This window comes from Antennarius striatus, chromosome 12 (assembly GCF_040054535.1).
Source record: "Antennarius striatus isolate MH-2024 chromosome 12, ASM4005453v1, whole genome shotgun sequence".
NCBI classification, from domain to species: domain Eukaryota; kingdom Metazoa; phylum Chordata; class Actinopteri; order Lophiiformes; family Antennariidae; genus Antennarius; species Antennarius striatus.
Window position 1 is genome coordinate 13,047,468 of NC_090787.1, and position 20,001 is coordinate 13,067,468.

The window sequence follows — 20,001 nt, forward strand, 5'->3', positions numbered from 1 at the left end:
TCTGTGTACAATCTGGATGCTGGTGTATTATTTTATCAAGGCTTTTATTTGTCTACATTGATTTTTTTTTTTTTTACATTTGATTTCTTTCAGCACCTGGTGTGCAGACTGATAAAAACATCCCTGAATTATTCTATTTATAATATTGAAAGTATATAATATAAACAGGTGAACTGGTGATGTTTGTTTTGAACATTTTTATCCAACAATTTTATTTTTAGATTAGATTATTATACCTTGATTTATACAAGAAAACTCCTGAATCTGTGATACTGTCATGCTGGTTCACATACCTTATTGATAATTTAAGGGTAATAAAATATTTGATTTAACTCTTCTGTCTTTTTTGGAATGAAAATATGAGCCTGTTTTATCTCTGGTGTTGGTTGACTTGTCATACAGGAGACAGGGGCAGGTCAGTTGGTCCCCTGCGTGCCATCAGTATAATCCCCTCCAAAGAGGAAATCCCAAAATGTGGGGGATTTTGGACCTGATGTCACAGGTGTGAATTCGAGCATGAAATTGTGCATGATCATGAATTGTATGACAACAAAGACAATGTAACATGTCCTACATGAATTTCACAGCTAATCTAAAATAAGTCAAGCTCAAGACCAAACTCATCCTCTTACTTCTCCTAAGTGTGGGTGTCCATGAGCTTAGAATATCATTTCCTTCCTTTGACCCCCTTCACAAATGTAACATCATTATTATACTGACTCTGAAGGGTTCACATTCAAGTACAGCGGTGTAATTAAGCTAAATTAAGGTTCTACATACAGTATACCCATATGTGGAGTGGGAATGAGTAAATACAAAGGCACATGAAATTTTATACAGTATTATGAAAATCTGCACAACCCATTGCGCTATGGGTAATAATTTATATACCACTTACTGAAACCACCATTACAAAGTGTTTCATAACAAAAATATAATCTAATGTATGAATAACAGAAGAATAAACAATTAAAGAGGTAAAAGAGTAAAACTTGGAAACGTTGATGATCAAAATTAAAAGCATACTGAAATGTAAAAACTTGTGAATTAATAATGAAAAATGCAAGAAATGTTATACATCGGAAATATTAATCTTATAAAAAAACAAAGTTGACTGTATGCTTAAATATTCAATATACTATATGCATTACAATTTCAATGTTTTTCTATACAGTGTAATCCTTTGACTCATATTCTTTATATTTCTATGTTAGCAGTATTTTTCGGTTATCTCACATTGGTATGAATTAAAATTAGCTTCCTGTCTTAATCTTTCAATCTTTCCTCTAGTGAGGACACATAGGAACTCTGTTGTTTGGATTAATATAAATAATCCAATGGTCTGATCTCACTTCAGACCATTACAAAGCACGAGTTCTGTGTGAACTCGTCTAGTAAAGAAAACAGTTTGTAAATTACCTGGAAATGTTCTCACAGGGTCAATCTACCTTGATACTCAGCGTGTAGGCATTATTTTCTCGCTCCGAGCTGATTGGTGGGCAGTCTTCCGGATTGTTCTCTGATTGGTTGTCTGCGGCTCCTCGGGCGTCGTGTGAGCCCAGTTGCAATACCATCAAGTTTGCCCACCTCGTGGAAATATCAGTGCTTTAGGATGCTGGAGCAGAGCGGTAGCTTATCATCAGGACCACAAGTCCGAGTGGGATGGAGACGCTGAGTGAGGTAGGCACAACGAGAACGTCTTTAATGTCTTTAACGTGATTTGAATCATACATGTTACGATTTTCTGACTTTTCAGCATATAGTTTTTTGTTGTTGTTTTTGTAATTTATGCCGAATTTATAGATTTGTTTATCAGTTTATCGGTACGTTCTTCAGATGCCTGCGCTCAGTCGCAAGATTCCGGATGTCCCGGGTATTGTTGGGGTCTGATCTCAGTCCGCTGCAGTGGCATCCTTCTCAGTCTTCAGTGATGCAGATAGCCGGGGTCAAACTCCGTTTTTAACCACGATGATCTCAGTTCTGTTTAACAAGGGCCGTCACCTGTGTACTCAGGATTGCACTCCAGGACGAGGGTGTGCGGGTGGTCAAAGCGCATACAGTAACATATCAAACTTTAAACACATGAAGTCATTCATTTATTTAGACTACTGTTGGGGGGTATTTTAGAAAAAAGAGGTTTAATTCTGAAAGAATTAAAATACTCCCAAATTTCCTTCACGTATGGATACCAGATTGTATTATATTTTTTTAATTATAGGTGGTGAATCAATAATGAATGAATCACAGCGAGTCACATTATTTAGCTTTCTATAGTAGCCCATTGGAAAATGTGAAAGCCCTGACTGCATGTTAGAGTCTAAAAGATGTAGTGGAGCAATGGTGACCCAGGAAGCGCCTGGTTTGCTGACAAGAGTGCACTGTCAGGAGTGTCATGTGCACTCCTGACAGTGCACATGACTCAGAGTTTCATTCTTAAATATGTAGAAAATCCCCACAAAAATAAAAGCATTGTCAATGAGGAAGGTAATTGTAATTCCAGTTTTTCAGTAAACTGATAAAATTATCTCCATTGACTGCTTGAACATTTTTTAAAATTGATTTGTAATTACAGGTAGACTGGAAACAGCAATTTGAAACTCAAATTTTGATCAAATGGAAATATTGACTGCAAATATATCTCACTCTCAGATTTAATCTTTCTGGATGGCATTAAGTTAGAGTTTCAGTTAGGTTTATTCTATGCCTTATACTGCTACTATAATTGGAAATTATATAATTTGGCCTACTTTTTCTTATCAGTCAGTCGGAATCCAACTGACTCAATTACCTTTTTCTTACTGTATGCCAGTAATGCTAATGACCAAAAGAGACATTTAGAATACTTCTTATCCCTGGTGTAGGTGGTAGGTGCAAACATTAACAAGCTGTCAGGCAAGACAGGAGTATTCTCTCAAGTTGTGTTACCTTTAGCTGCTCCTTTAGACACACAACTTTACCTCTCTTAGTTTCAATTTCAGACGTTATCTGTCCTTGGAAAGTCATTTCACCACTCAAGAAGCGAAAGATGTCCTGAAAATTATCAGTGTACATGTTCAACATGAAGAGTAGTCGAGCCCTCTGAAGGAGCTGTGGTTTTTCTGATTGGCTTTACTGGGGCATGTTAGATCATTATCTGGATTACATGCTAATTCTGTCTCATTCAGCCACATGATGGTTTCTATCACATGACCATCTGCTGGTACGACAACCTTGTTTTCCAAAGCATCTTTGTGATTGTTTTACTATTTTTATTATGGAGGTTTTAAGTCATATATTGCAACTGCATGTCTGTATCTTTGGCCTGCTTACAGTGGCTGCTGTCACTAATCACATTTCTGCTAGGTGTAATTAGTCTAGGGAGTCTGAAGCCTTAATCCTTGGTTTAAGTGTATTGCATCTTTGCTTAGTCAGTGTCGCCTCTAGGCTTATGAGTAACGTTTGTTGAGAGGTTATCGGCGTGTTTTCTGTTTGTTCTAAATAAATGGAAATTGCTTTAGGTTTGTGGTACTGATGGAGAAAAATATACATTTATACAAGATATTTCTGGTTTAAGGGTTAACAATTTGTATAATGTTACATAATACATCATTGTAGGTCTATAATAGTTATTATTATATCGTTTTAAGACAATAGCATGGTAGTTATTTACCCCAAAAAAGACCAGGTGTAGGCTTTCTAATAGTAGACTGACATGTGTACAGCCTCTTGTCTTGCTGTATTTCTGCCAGCTTGTTCTGTTCTCTAAAAGCACAGCTTGACATACTCTTTGCAAAGAAATGTCTGACATCTCTTGACCTTTTTTAGAATGGACTGAAGGCCAGTACGCATGGCTACACTTTGATAGAACTTAGTCATTACTCTCTCTCTCTCTCTCTCTCTCTCTCTCTCTCTCTCTCTCTCTCTCTCTCTCTCTCTCTCTCTCTCTCTCTGTCTCTCTCTCTCTCACACACACACACATACACACACACACATACACACACACACACAATGAAGCCGTTTCCTGGCAACTTCACAATAGATAATTAAAGCACAAATCCATTAGAAATCAATACAATTATATACTGCATTACTTAATATTGAAACTTTCTTTTTCCTTTTCCTTAAGCATTTTCATTTTATGGGCTGTAAAGTCCCAGTGACTGTCCGAAATAACTCTCAAAATGTAACCTAATTCTTACTCTATATATTAACAAAACTCGTTATTAACATGGACATTGAATATTTCAAAATCTTAGTCAATTTGCAAGCAAATCTCAAAGCTTTGCCATACCTTAATTATCAATCCGTTGAGTGTACATGTCATCACCTTGGACGATGTAAACCCACATGACCACGTTGAATCCATGTGAGTGAATCTCAGCATCCATACATTATAAACTTTACAACATACTCTTCCTGCTCAGACTGTTTCCAATTTTTCTCAAGTTGAAATCAAACACTGAAAAAATTCTAAATATATCAACTCATGCATATATGTTCAGAAGAATAATTATTGTGGAATTTGTGCTAACAGGGGCAGTAAAACCTAAATAAACAAGTGAAGGAGCAGTGAAGACCAGTTTGTAGCTCAGGCCCCCATAGCACAGACAAAAATAACTTAAGTACCATTGTGAACATCCTGAACCTGGAACCATTTGTTTCAACATTCATGTTGAAATAAGAGATGGGTTCTTTTCCTCAGATGTTGAACAAATTTGTTTTGCGTTTCCTTTAGTGCTGATGCACTTTTACATAACTCTGCTTTTTGTGTTTTCTGGCATTTCACCCTTCTGTCACCTTATGGCTTTAGAATGATGGAACAGTGTGCAGGCTCGGTGCAGTGGAACAAGAATGAATAACGTTACCTGAATCCAAACTACACTTTGGAATGTCTATCCAGTCATCGCGGTTGAGTTAAATCAGGTAGAGCAAAAAAGAATCAACTGGCCTTGCTTTAGGTTGGTTAAAAATGTGACACTTCTTCAGTTCTGAAGAAGCAGAACTGAAGCAGCCTGTTGGATGAGGGGTGCACATCTTTAACTAACCTAAAGCAAGGCCAGTTTATTTTTTTGACCTTCTTTATACACTTTGGAAAATAGAAAACATTGTTCAATAAAAATATATTCGATGAAATGAATTTCACAGGAATGTCTACATGACTGCAAATGCTTTTGCATACTTTTATGTACACATACACTGATATATACATACTGTATACAGTACTGTACTGATATGCACATGTGCGAGCATGGTGTCACAATATGTCGCACTGTTACCATCCGGTAAGAAGGTCCTGGGTTTGATTCCTCCTGAGGCCTTTCTTTCCTGAGTTTGCATGAATGAATGACACACACATGCACTCCATCCAATTAAAACCAACGCTAAAAATGTGGCAAAAAAAACTTTTCAACAAAAGAACTGAATTGCATGGAATTGAAGTGTATAACTGAATTAGAAGCAATAGTAAAAAAAATAAACAAACAGAAGAAAATAAACGTAAATTGAAAAAACAAAGCTAAAATAGCATTTGTAAAACATGAAAGAAAATATAGTCCTGTGACTTCAGTCCTTCTTTATGTCTCCTTACTTATTTACACAAATATTATGAAGTATTGTATATTTATATATAACCTGTCATATCACAGCATTATCCAGATGGCCGTGGTCTTGTGTTCACACTTGTGACAGTGTGAGTCAGGGGAACATTGTGGCTCAGATGCATCCACTGAATCGTCATAATATACAGTACTATAATAATAAACTGATATTCATAACAGACACTGGGAAGTGGGAAGCAGGAACTATATAGTGTTTAAAGGACTCTCCAAGAATTAATTGATTATTAAAAATTAATATACTTGCTAATACCCTCAAATCTTCATTCAGGCAGTTTATAAAAAGCCAGAATAAATTAAATCAAGCTAAATTGTTAATCAGCACAGAATAGATAGATAGATAGATAGATAGATAGATAGATAGATAGATAGATAGATAGATACATACATACATACATACATACATACATACATACATACATACATACATACATACATACATACATACATACATACATACTTTAATGCTCCCGGAGGAAATTGCACATATCCACTGCTCAGCCAAACACCAGGAAAAAACAAAAACAAAACAGGACATACCACAAGACATACACTACACTAACAGACACATGTAGCATTAATAGTAGGGGCAACAATTCCCTTTAATAGAGACATGTGGAACACTTATTAGTATTGATTTTCAGATGGTGATATAAATGGATGTAGTCAGTGAATAATCCTGGATGGGAGTTTCCATGTCGGGCCAATCTTTGGGGAAAAGAATAAGGACACTTTATCGGAGGGTTTGGAAGTAGAAATAGGAGGAGCTGGATTGAAGGAGACAATGACAGTAGAATAGAGTGGATGAAAAAATGGATGGGAGAATGACTGATGTGAAGAGCGATTGGTGGCAGGAAAGGGTTAAGGGTTATAAGAGAAGATGTTTTGAGTATGTTAGACAGGTGGGGCGAGTTTAGTTCTGTCAGAAGATGCACTGAGGCTGAATGGCGACAGCCACACTCTCCATTCTGCTTGTGGCCCTTTGCTGCATGTCTTCCTCCTCAATCCATCCCACATTCCCCGTCGTCGCTTCAAACTGCCCTGTTAAAACTAACAGCTGACAAGATTCCCAAAAAATGATGTTGTACTTCTTCTTCTTTCGGTTTTTCCCTTCAGGGGTCACCACAGCGAATCAGTTGCCTCCATGTAACCCTGTCTTCTGCATCCTCTCCTCTCACACCAACTACGTCCTCTTTCACTACATCCATGAACCTCCTCTTTGGTCTTCCTCTTGGCCTCCTGCCTGGCAGTTCAAAACTCAAAAATTATGTTGTACAAGTGGCCAAAAGTTCTTGAGTAACAGCCTTTTTTCTGTAAGACTGTAAAGGATAAACAGTTACATATGCCCATTTTTGTACATAGAAAAACATTGGGATGTTGTTTATCACATCCTCATTGCTTTAAGTACCTGACATATTAAGAGCTTTTACCCCTGGGAATGTAACCAAAATGCTTGAGAAATTATTATTTTACCCCCCTAACGTAAAATGTGCTGACATTAAAGCTCGCTGTGTTCTGGGTTGTGAAGATCCCTCACAGGATCCCAGCCTCTATCCCACTTCCTATCCACAGGAGCCAATTAAAAATGCTCTCCAGCAATAACACTTTTTTATTTAGATTTCTCAAGCCACTTACCTTTCTCGTAAAACTAAGGTATTGTATCAGACTGAAACACTGCATTTGGTGTATCAAAAGAGATGCAAAACATATAGATCAAACCTGTGAAAGTTTAATATTTCATCTAAATCCTTTTGCTTCTTTTGCCTGTTTTGTTTTGTTTTACTAATATTTATGAACATCATATTTCATCCTGTCTCTCTTATGTGTCTTGTCCATGTGTTTTCTCATCAGTGATCCCAGTTGGAATCGTTATGAATATCCCACACACAGATCATAATTACATTTGCCACGACACTGTTTTTGCAGGCTCTGCTTTGTGTGTTTACAGGATTACTCATGAGTTTTGAATAGGTTTTGATCAAATTTAGTACAGGGGTGGATCAAGGAAATAATAGTGTTAGTAACTTAACCTTGAATTGTACTGGAAATAGGTGTTGTCAGTTTGGTGGCAGATATGATGTATTTTCAAATGTCACTCCTTTAATTATAAAGAAAACATAAGCGAAATAGTGTTCTCTTCAATAACTGTCAAATTAATAATTAGACCAATCTGATGCCTAATTTTAGGATTGTAGTTTCCTGCTCAATGACAATGAAAGGTATTGACAGAGAAGCTGCAGCCTTATTTTTGTATGAGTGCTGCCTTGTTACCTCTTAAATTAAAATTACATCAATGTCCTGGAACAGCTCCCAGCTGTGTTTTTATTCCTCTACCATCAGATTGACGGGGGGATAAATGTCAGTTTGTCTGTAATAATTCACTCAAACTACACACACAAGTCTCACTAAATTCTATACATACATCAACCATGTGCTCTTTGATATGTTGGACCAATTTTTGTTATTTTCATGAAAACTCTGATTATGTCTTTGAGTGCATCTGGCAAACTGTACATTCTGGCTTCACTAAACTTAATACATATACTAACCATCCAAAGATCATTCCAAAGTGTTTTATGTTGTTCATCTTCTCTATGTCATGCCAAGTACCATTTACACCAGTCTACATTCAAGATGAGTCAAACACTGAGTCATTTATTGCAGACATTGTTGGTAGATGTCAGGCAGATCGATATTCTCACTTATCAATGAGAACTGTCGAATATAACAAACAAAAATAACACAATATAAATGAAATTCCATACAAATAGGTTTGCCTTTTATTGGTTTTCTATTGTTCTATTCTCCTGCTCCGATACCTCTGATGAAATGTTGGCCTGTCAAATGATATTGTTGGCCGTTATGTTCTATTATACATACAGTATGTTTGCACTCTTATGTTGGGCATTCCCCATAAATTGAAGAGACTTCATGGGTGACAACATCATGACTACAGAGTGAAGCCATCAGCTCTATTACATTGGTTTTATGGGTGTAATAGTGAGGCGGAAGAAATGCATTTTCCTGGGAGGCATTGAGGAGCAATTCCTGCTACCTCATGAGAGGAATGAGTCAGAACTGGGACCTGTAGGAGTTCATCTTGATTTCCCCTGTGAGCGGCAGATCAAACCATTTTAACTGTTGAAGTTCTGCTGGAGCCATAATACCCTCAGATAGTAGACCCCCGTTTACACTGATGCTGCTCTGATGGGAAATTGAAACCAAATTAATGCATTATTTTTGCTTTATAGTTCCATTCTTGTGGGTTTCATGATAGGTAATGTGTTCAGCCTGTCTGACTTTAATACAATTTTAAACATAATCTTATTCGCCAACAAAAAATAAAATGCAAATGATTTAATTGTACTCTTTTACCTAATAACTGAAATTAGAGCAGCTAATGGACTCTAATAGAACTAATGGAGAAAATTCTAATTGAAGTGAATTGGATTTCTCTTGATAAATAAAATACATTTTCAGTGAATGCTAGGGAAGGTAAATTATTTAAGTATTTAATTCTAAGACTATTACTACTGCTGCTACTACTTACAGAATTTGCTAAAACAGTTTCCCAGTGGAGCTGCACAGCGAGAGACTGTCTGGTCTCCAATAAGAGAGCTGTGTTATGATGCTTTTATATCTCTGCTCTCTGACTACCACTCTATCTCAGTCAGCTGAACAACTTCATAGTCTTCGCTGGACCTAAAAACCTGACTTGCATGTTCAGAGCTAACAATTTCCACATGGGGAGCTCCTCTGGAAAAATGGACTGTTCAAAAATCTCTGCAGACACACTGATTTTTGCCTCCATGCACAGACAGTCGTTTCTGTTTGACGCACAAAGCTGCTATCTCAGAGCCTTAAGTAAACTGAATGTGACACATCGCCTGTTTTATAGAGATGTCCTGATCCTGCTGTACTTCATCCACATGAACATGTGCATATCATACAATTTATGTTAAGTCTGTCTTTATTGCTGGACACATGAGATTATATCCTGCTACAGACTGAGAACATTTCAACACAATTACTTTACAAAATTCTGTTTTAGTGGCTGAGTCCTAAAATTAATTCTAACCTCAAAATTACTCATTTGTGTGCCTCAGTTTGGTGCTTAAATATGGAATATTATAGTCTTATTAATGATTGTATACACAGAGTTGAAGTCCCCAAAATGCGCCTTTGAAATTTCTTGTCTAAAACACCAACTGTATTGTAGGATTCCTGTACACCTTAGAATGCGCTATAGGCTAACCACGCCCTCTTTCTGAGGTGGGCGTGGCCTAGTCATACTGGTGCTTTTGTTTAACTTCACTGAAAAGGTGCATCTATAGAGACCAAAGACAGGAATTAATTTTGGAAAACCAAGATAAAGTGTGATTTTTAAAGTATTAATACTCACTATAATCACTAGTTGGACCATGCTTTCTGATTTGTGTTCTACATTGAATGTTTTAAAACTAGTTGTTAATAATTATGTGACGCTTCTTTGAGCTATAGACAGATAAAGGGAATATTTTATCTAATGCATGATGCAAAGTCATGGAGTAAATTAGCTGTCTTTTTGCCAGCTGGTGATCGTCATTCTGGACTCGGATCCACTCGCTTAAACTCCTGTTGAGGGGCTGTGGTCGCCCGTGGGGCTACAGTACAGTTGAATATGCAATATGGCATCTTAGCATTCAAATCAGTCAGTCATTTGTACTCTGTGCTTCTTACCCGCTCATCCTACTCTCTAGAGATTGTTATAATTTAAATGGATTACTTTGGCTCATTTTAGAAAGCAACGTAATTGCACATTTGGTCCGAAACATTTTTTTTTTTCTGTGACATGATAGGCAAGGGGCTTATATATAACATGATTATCAATAAATCAAAATTTAAACTGGTGACACATTCTCAAATATGAGTGTGTGGCAAATATTGCATGGCTGAGACATGAATATTTCTCCAGGATGCTTGATTTGCACCTTTGCTGTGGCAATGTATTATTATGAACTTAAAAGGTGCATTCAGAAAATTTAGCAAAAAGGTTATACATTGCCTTTTACTACTTTCACAGCTTTTTTCATTTACTTTTTAAAAGGCAAAAATGTTGCACACCAATTTTGAAGCAGGACACTATTTGAGATGCTTGTATGACAGAATTGTGTGACTGAATTTAAAGCTTCACACACTTTATGACAAATCTCACATATAGATTTAATTACTCAATAAGAGGTGCTTGTGCCTCTCCTGTATACCACAAATAAAAGCTGTCCGTATGGTGAATACACAAACACTAGCTTGGTTGATTTTCTTTAGTGTAGAACAAACATGATTGAAAGTAAATCAAAACAGCTTTTCTTGTTTTTTCAAGTGAACCTTGTATACCTAACTTCCTTATATAGAATGGATTATTTTAAAATGCAGTTTTCAGAGTTACAGATGAGTCTCCATCTGTTGTAGTTGCTGTGCAAAAAAAACATTTCATGTTTGACACTCTTATATTAAATTAAATATGAGAGCGGCCATCTGTAAAGACAAATTTGTGTTAACAGCTGAAAAATGCAGGTGCTTCTAACACACATGTGATGTGTTAACAGGTGCAAATGTTTACTTATTCTGCATAGAGGTATAATTAAACAAGTCACACAATGCAGAACTGACACAGAATGTTTATAATAAATTGTAGCTGGATTTCATGCATAAAATAAGAATGTTAATGTAACCATAGGAATAGTAAAAGCCTCAAACCCAACTGAATGATGTAGTGTTACAAAACATGCTGCACTTGTTAGCATTATAAATGTAAACACATGAACAGACCAAGAGAAGCTCATCAAGCACTGAAAGGTCAATCAAGATCTTCTGACATCTTCATCTTGATTCTCAGGTGAAGAGCAGTTTTGTCTTATATGAACGCGCAATGAAAGAGAAAGTTGATTGCCTGCTGTATTACAGCAAAGTCATCTGGTGAAGAAATGTCAACTTGATAAAAGAAGTCATAAGAGCATCATAACATCCTGCTGGGGAGAAAATAAGAGCTTTTTTAATGTAATAAAGATATCCTTGTGTGTGTGTGTGTGTGTGTGTGTGTGTGTGTGTGTGTGTGTGTGTGTGTGTGTGTGTGTGTGTGTGTGTGTGTGTGTGTGTGTGTGTGTGTGTGTGTGTGTGTGTGTGTGTGTGTGTGTGTGTGTGTTGCAGCATGCTGTGCATTTCAGGCTTCATAATGATGTTTGTGTCAACATATTTAACCAGGCCTCAGTAGTGTGTCTGCACTTTGTGTGAGCCAAAGATATCTCATCTTCTCATTTTCTTAGGACAATTATCACAGAAAGTAAGGCTTGATGTGTGCAATCTCACAGCAATTCCTCTCTCTCAGGTGAACTGAGCAATAATATATGTAGAGGTGACACTGTAGCAGCACCTCAAACTTCACCTCAAATGCAATGCAGACTCTGCTTGGAATTGATACTGCTTATAATTCCCAGCCAACTATTGAGGTTGAGTCTTGGTGGTAGATGCAGAGAATGCAGAATGCATAGCTCAGCAAAGATGGCAGGTACTTCAGTTCTGCAACATACAGTATTTCAACCAAACACAAATTGCGGCATGTGTTTTGTTATAAAGCTTGAATCTATCCAGAATCCAGGAAGTTCTTCACTAGTTATTCTGTCGTGTCCACATACAGCACTTGGGAGCTCTATTGAGCTTCATTAAAACATATTCACCATGTCCTTGCATTTTTAATGTTATCCTTAGCAATGTGGGAAAGAGGAATTTTCCGTCAGAGAAGAGTAATGTCAATCCCTCTGCAACTAGACCCAGTCTTAAAGGGTATTAAATCTGAATTAGCAGGCATCTCAGACTGACAGAGTATGAGTTTCTACCTCAGGCCAAATTAAATATTTTTTAAACTGTTTTTTTGTTGTTGTCATATCTGACTGTGCGTCCTTTGTGGGGCAAGATTGCCTGACCAGCCTGTGGCCTTGAAAGCTATCCCTGTAGGCAATTTACTACTAGCAGCAGGAAAACAAGTTTGACAGATGAAAGAATAATCCATTAACATATTCAGCACATTAAAATGTAAAGAAGCATACACAAGTTTATCCCTCAGTGGAAAGCGACAAAAGCTTTGACAGGAAGAACAAAACAAGCAGTGATAGTTGAAAACTTTTATTACATATTACATTTTGCCTGTCTAATGTCTTGTGCACAAAGCAGCAGAAGGATTTACAGGAGGTCTTTGTAAATGTGCAAAGATTACACTGTGGCATACATGCAGTGAACACACAGCTTCAGTTTCAACTTACTGCAAATTAAAAGTTCAAACGAGGTGCATGCAAAAACGTCCATGGATTACACATAGATCCGGATCCACCTGTGAAAAAAATGTCATTAAAATGTATAAAACATGTTTTTAGATATTATTCTAGTCAACATAGACTAATGTAATGATAAAATTATTGAAAACTAACAATGCTTATATTTCAGGTCAGTAATGAGCATTTTAGGTATAATTTAATGTCAGTCTTTTAAAAAACAAATCATAAAGAGACCTGAAAATATATTCTCTGCGTGAAGAGGTGCAGTCTGGGTCACAGTGCAATGACATACTGATAGAGAAATAGCACTGACAGCACTGTGGAGCGGAGAAAATGCAGATTCAAAGTCATTCATATTGAACAAATGGAATTCACCTGTTGCTCCCACATTCTGTCTCAGAGGCCTGCTGATAAACGATTGTTTTAACCCAAAGACATGTTTCCAATGGTTCAGGTTTTAGTGAAATTGGTGTTTGCTGAGGAATCTCTGTTTTCTACTTTGGCAATGTGGGCCAGTGTCCAAAGGATTGAGACCATTTAAGTATAATAAATATTACAGTGAGGTGGTTTAATTGAAAAAGATATTTCTTTCAGGAATCAGCATTCTTTAAGCCTTTGTGCCAAGTGTACTCCATTCATCTGAACGGGTCCCTCTGTGGTTTTATTGAATGGCTGTTAGAATTGTGGTCTGAGTTTTCCCTGCATTCCTTTGTTTGTTTTGATCAGCATTAAATTAGAGTACTAAATCACTGGCTTAAATCAATGAACATGTTGGTGTAGGAAACAGAGGTGATGAGGAGGTGATGGGCAGGTTTGGTATATAGGAGAAGAATGCAGAAGGACAGATGGTGGTTGACTTTGCAAAAAGGATGGAAAAGGCTAGAGTGAATACTTTCTTCCAGAAGAGGGCGGAACATAGGGTGACTTATAAGAGTGGAAGTAGGAGCACACAGGTAGACTACATCTTGTGTAGGCGGTGTAATATGAAGGAGATCAGCAACTGCAAAGTAGTTGTAGGCGAGAGTTTAGCCAAACAGCATAGGATGGTGGTGTGTAGGATGAATCTGGTGGTGAGGAAGATGAAGAGGGCAAAGGCAGAGCAGAGGATGAAATGGTGGAAGCTGAAAAAGGAAGAGTGTTGCATGACTTTTAGGAAGGAGTTAAGACAGGCTTTGGGTGGTCAGGAGGTGCAGCAGGTTAGGGTGATCAAGGATAGGGGTGGAGTGTATTGACCGGTGCCAGTAGTGTGATGGGAAGATGGAAAGATAACTCTGAAGAGTTGATGAATGAGGAAAATGAGAGACAACAAAGACTAGAAGAGGTGGCTGTTAAGGGCATTGAAGAGGATGAAGAGTGGAAAAGCACGTTCGGTCCTGATTATTTACCTGTAGAGGTATGGAAGTGTCTATGACAGGTAGCAGTAGAGTTTCTGGCTGGGTTGTTCAACAGGATCTTAGTGAGAAGATGCCTGAGGAATGGAGAAGTGTGCTGGTGCCCATTTTTAAGAACAAGGGAGATGTGCAGAGTTGTAGCAACTACAGAGGAATAAAGCTGATGAGCCATACAATGAATTTATGGGAAAGAGTTGAAGCTAGACTGAGGGCAGACGTGAGCATTTGTGAGCAGCAGTATGGTGTTATGTCAAAAAAGAGTACTACAGATGCAGTATTTGCTTTGAGGATGTTGACAGAGAAGTACAGAGAAGGCCAGAGGGAGCTGCATTGGGTTTTTGTAGATCTATAGAAAGCTTATGACAGGGTGCCAAGAGAGGAACTGTGGTATTGTATGAGGAAGTCTGGATTGGCAGAGAAGTATGTTAGAGTGGTGGAAGACATGTATAAGGACTGTAAGACAGTGGTGAGGTGTGCGGTAGGTGTAACAGAGGATTTCAAGGTGGAGTTGGGACTAAATCAGGGATCAGCTCTGAGCCCCTTCTTGTTCGCTATGGTGATGGACAGACTGACAGACTTTATTTTGGAAACATCCTTTGAATTTTCACAAGGTAAGGAGGAGAGACCATGAAATTCTTTGTCTTAAAAGTTGTGCATGTAGCATTTTCTGTCCGTTTGACTTATATTTATTTGAATTTGAGATGAAAATTGAGCCATGGTGAAGGTTTAGACTCAAAATTGATTGTCAGCAAAAGGGAAACTGCCATGTGGGGTACAGTTACCTTGTTGCCCTTAGTGTATCCTGCTAATAATGTATTTCTATGACCACAAAATGAGTATAGGCGATGTGGGAATAATGGCTCAGTATATATCAACCAGGCAAAACCTTAAGGAAATGAAGCTGCAATGTACATTTATGTACTGTACATATAGTAATAACATCTACAGAATATAAGTATGCAATACATTTTATCAGGTCTCCCCAGTTGACCACTTGGAGGATGTGTTTGCCCAGCTCACCTATAATGAGTGCAGCACCGGGGATAATATGATGGGAAGGAAAGTGCACTCACCTGCTCCTGTGTCGTCATTAGCATCTCCCTGTCTCCTCGTGTTATGGAGTCACATGCAAGTAATAACATGATCACCTTGAGGTCATGGGTTTTCACATGATGAGACTCCACCAAAGGAAAAGCAGTGAGTAAACCACAGCCTCCCTAAACCTATATACTATTTTACCTTGAGGGAGAGCTGCAGTGAAAATATGCAAACAACAAATAATGGCAAGTAAAAAATACATAGGTTTAAAGAAATATGTTTAAATGCTGTTTCAAGCAGACCAGAAATATGTGCATTTTATGATGTATAATTCAGCTGTCATCGCCATCCTTTCCTTCAAAATGTGACAAAATGGACAGGATGTAAATCGTCAATGACCCTGATCTCTATGGTTTTCTTGTGGACGTCCTCTCGTTAATGATGTCTGACAGGGACAGGTTCAAAGATAAAGGTTAATCACTCTTTGTCTGAGGGCTCAAAGAGCCAATTCCTTTTTTTCAGTCCTATCCTTTGTATTCTAACGGTGTGCCGCGACTCCCCGTTTCCTTCTATAATTGCATTGTTGGAGGGCAATGTTTCAGGATATTTCAAAGAATATTTTGCTGTGTTTGTATTCTCAAAGTAAGACTCAAAGGAATTCAGTCTAAAGGATGTTAAATCATTCCTCGCATTATTTCAGTAGTCTTCTATCAGCTGTTACTGCTGACTTATTTAGTCATGTTTTGGCTTGGATACCATTGTCTTTTGATTGGTTACTTTGGAATTCATATAGAAAACACACAATATAATAAATAGTGCCATTATAAATGAACAAAACTAAACAAAACTAAATGTTTTCAACATACTGATTTTGTGATACCAGCCGTCCAAAGTCAGTTTTAAAATGACATTGAATAAAATCAGTAGCAGTCATAAAACCTGAGTTGTAATCTGTTCGCTGTGAAATCCATCATGCAGTCAGTCCAGGACCGTGTCCATGTTGTGTACAACAGTAAAGGAGTCCACCTCATGATGCTGAATGCCGTTCAGTATAAAAGAAATGACGTACATGCAGTTGATCACTCAGCTGCTGATTACTTATGAGCGAGTTATGAAAGTAATGATTGTCTCTAAGGCTTGTGGTCTTGCTTTTAATGAGGATGTTAAGTTCTTATAGTCACAACTGATCTGACAAGAGCTTCTTCATCCTACAGTGGGAGTTGACTGAGATCTGCTGGACCAGACAGTGGACATTTATTATAGTCACATCTGTGGTAAGACTTGTTTACATATGAACTAAACTTGTTCTGGATTTAAGAATTGGGTCTCTATCTTGCTGTAAAGACTTGAATTTAGTTCTTGGAAGGTACATTTGAAGCTTCCTTGTACTTTAACTTCTTTGTAGTTTTGCTCTACTTACTGCTATTGTCATGAAGGTAATAGCTGCCAGCATCAGGCCTCCAATTCAGACTGTGGAGTTTAAATGAAGAACCCAACTTTACCTGTACTTGTCAAAATTCTACTCCCGTTTCCCTGCTGGGATTCAATTCATCTATCTACACTAAAGATCAAACTTATATTGAAAACTGCACAACTGTTATTTTCTGCATCAACTGTTAATTTCAACAAGAAACAGAGCGCTGATCTGTTCGTTCTTGCTTGTGATTTGTTTTAGTTTGCTTCCTTTGAACACTAACCCTGTACATACAGTGGGCTGCTCTTCCCTCTTTCCTGTTATATAATGATGATGATAACATTTTTCCAGTAGTTTGGAACAAAACATTACACAAGATTAAAGGAAGGATTGGTCAAAGCACCCAATTACAATCTAGGGAGATGATTTTAAAGCAAATGCTCCATCCATCAGTCTGATTATGATGTCGAAAAGTACTCAGTGAGGCTATTATGAATCTCCATTTCACAAATCATAGTAAACACCAAAGAGCTTATATTTACATTTAAATTTCCTATTTTGATGCTAGTTATGGGAATCTACACACTGCATAATACAGTACAAAGTCTGTGTAGATGTTACAAGATATACTGTCTGCTGTTTCTTTCACACTGCTCTGCAGTCATATCATCACTGAATTACACTTTAACTGCCAAGACGCTCAGCAACCATGATGAATCCAGCACTGCAACTGCTCTACTGCTCTTTTTCACTTATCATGAACTGTCAGCACCCACTGCCATCTGCATAACGAGACAGTTTTTGTATAATCCATGGCTGTAACAACTTACTGAAGAAATCCTTTGGCATAATCTATTTAAACTTTTTAAAGGTTGTAAATCTAAAGGATATAAACGTTTGATACATTTTTTTCGTAAGTCAAATCATAAGGTATATTTCTTTGCAGTCTTGCTGCTATGTTATATTAGTGAAATATTAAATGCTCTGTTGGTCTAGGATGAATTGCTACAAGATTAATTCATGAAGATGTTTTCATTCAAATTCCACAGTCTCTACTATAGGTATCTTTAATAATTTGATCTGGGGAATACATCCAAATAAAATGAAAAACATTTTTTTTAAAAATACTATGACGATATGTAATTTTGGCAGATGTATTTAGAGCAGGGCGGCACGGTGGCCCAGTGGTTAGCGCTGCTGCCTCACAACACAGCGGACCCGGGTTCAAGTCCTGCTCTGTGTGGAGTTCGCATGCTCTCCCCGTGTCTGTGTGGGTTCTCTCTGGGTTCTCCGGCTTCCTCCCACCTCCTAAAGCATGCTCTTCAGGTTGATTGGCCGTTCCAAATTGCCCGTAGGAGTGAGTGTGTGTGTGTGTGTGGTTGTATGTCTTTGTGTGTGGCTCCGCGGTGCACTGGCGTCGTGCCCGGATTGTCCCCCACCTCACACCCTATGCCACTGGGATAGGCTCCGGCTCCCTGTGACCCGCTGCGGCGGATATAGCGGTATAACTGTATTTAGAGCAAAGTATGAACCCAGTGGTGGGCCGTCAGGGCCAGCAAAGCCTTCTCCACTGGCCTAAAACATACTCAGTAAAACACATTTATTCATAAATATTTTCAAATTGTAACATTATTTATTATTTATTCTGTATTTTTTTATGAAAAAAAGTTGTTTTCCATTCAGAAAGTTGGATAAAACTTTTTATCCAATCATATTTCAGCTAGCTAGTGTTGTCAGGTTCTATGAAATCTGCCAGACCTTCAGAATCCAAAGTGATGGTTCTGCCTGCTGTAAGTGATTGGACACAGCCTGTTCAGTTTACAGCACTTGGACCAATCAGCTCACAGACTGCGACCTCAGGCCCTTCATGCGGGTCCTTTTTAGAAGGCTTCTATGACGCTGACACCTGCTTGTGCAAAGGAGTCATTGCAGGGCAGTGGCGGACAGCGTTGCTGCTCGGACAAATGACTCCGATGGTTTGTGGAGTAAACCTAACTTGCTACCTCAAACCTAACTGCTAGGTTCGGTTTCATTTGTCATTTTGCGACATTGAACCTGAGCCAGGACATTCGCAGCTACCCAAATTAGCTGAAGGAGGGAAAGAGGTAGATCTGATTGCAGATATACTTGCCACACAATTTTCAAGACTGATGTTTCAAGAAGACTGGATATTGTGAGCAGAGGTTGGCCGACCTATGTGCTAGCTAGTCTTTCCCAGCAGGGAAAAGGTTTTGTCCGACATTTTCAAACTAGCAACTTTGAACGGATTCCGTGGCTTACAGCTTCCATGAAATGCTGCAAATTATATTGCTGGGAATGCCTGTTGATTTCATCGGGTCGTTTTTTTAGATAAAGAGGCACTGTGTGGATCCATGTTGGTGTGTGTAAAAATTGTATTTGTATTTTTAAAGGTTTTTGTCATGTTTATTAGTTAAGTCACTGGTAACAAAGTTAAATGTCAAAAATACTAAAAAGGATTGATTTTAAATGCTCCGGAAATTAAGTGTAGCTTAATTAGCCTATATTAGGGGTGATGTAATGTTTATGTGTGGGTTCTTAAACCCTGATGTTATACTGATATTATGAGGCGAATTTTAGGTAGGAATAAATATTACGTCACTGAAGGCCTACGGTTGAAATGCACGGCCCGCCACTGATCTACCCAACTATCTTTCTACCCATCTATCTATCTATCTATCCATGTATCCATCTATTGTCAGTGTGACTTTTTAGAAAATATTGATTTACAGTGTCCAGACATTCCTGTACAGTGACAGTGTCCACCTAACAGCACAGGCCTGTTAAGCCTTTTACATAATGACTTGTTTGTTATAGTATTTCTTGGCTGGTAGGAAGACTGTGAGATTGACAGGTCAACTGCAGACATGCCAGAAAGCTTCTGGGTCCTGCCAAGAAGTCCTGTTAAAGAACTGGATCGGAAAGAATTGACTCAAAAGCAGTTAACATAGTCTTCACTGGGATCATGTTTGATACACAAATCAGAGATCTGAGGCAAACAGTCCAAATAGGCCAAACTTTATACACGCAAGAGACACAGTCATGCATCAGCAAATGGCACAGAAGGGCAGAGTCCGACTCAATAAAATGGGAGGTGCAAATAACAAGACACAGGAGATATCAATCAGGGCAGGGAAGCAGTCACAATGGAACGAGAACACACAGGAACAGGAAGTCAGGAAGCAGGGAACATGACATTACCTTAAATAAACAGGAGGTTTAAACCAGGAGATGTGTCA

The 20,001-nt window shown here is 38.1% G+C and overlaps 1 protein-coding gene across 1 annotated transcript in view; it reads left to right on the forward strand.

Moving 5' to 3' along the window:
- Nucleotides 1-1,635: 1,635 nt before the first annotated feature.
- The window catches only part of b3galt1b (UDP-Gal:betaGlcNAc beta 1,3-galactosyltransferase, polypeptide 1b), a 39,339-nt gene continuing 20,973 nt past the window's right edge, over nucleotides 1,636-20,001 (forward strand). Inside the window, exon 1 of the mRNA XM_068329712.1 lies at nucleotides 1,636-1,680. The gene's annotated coding sequence lies outside the window, so the exon portion shown is untranslated. The remainder of the gene's footprint in view (nucleotides 1,681-20,001) is intronic.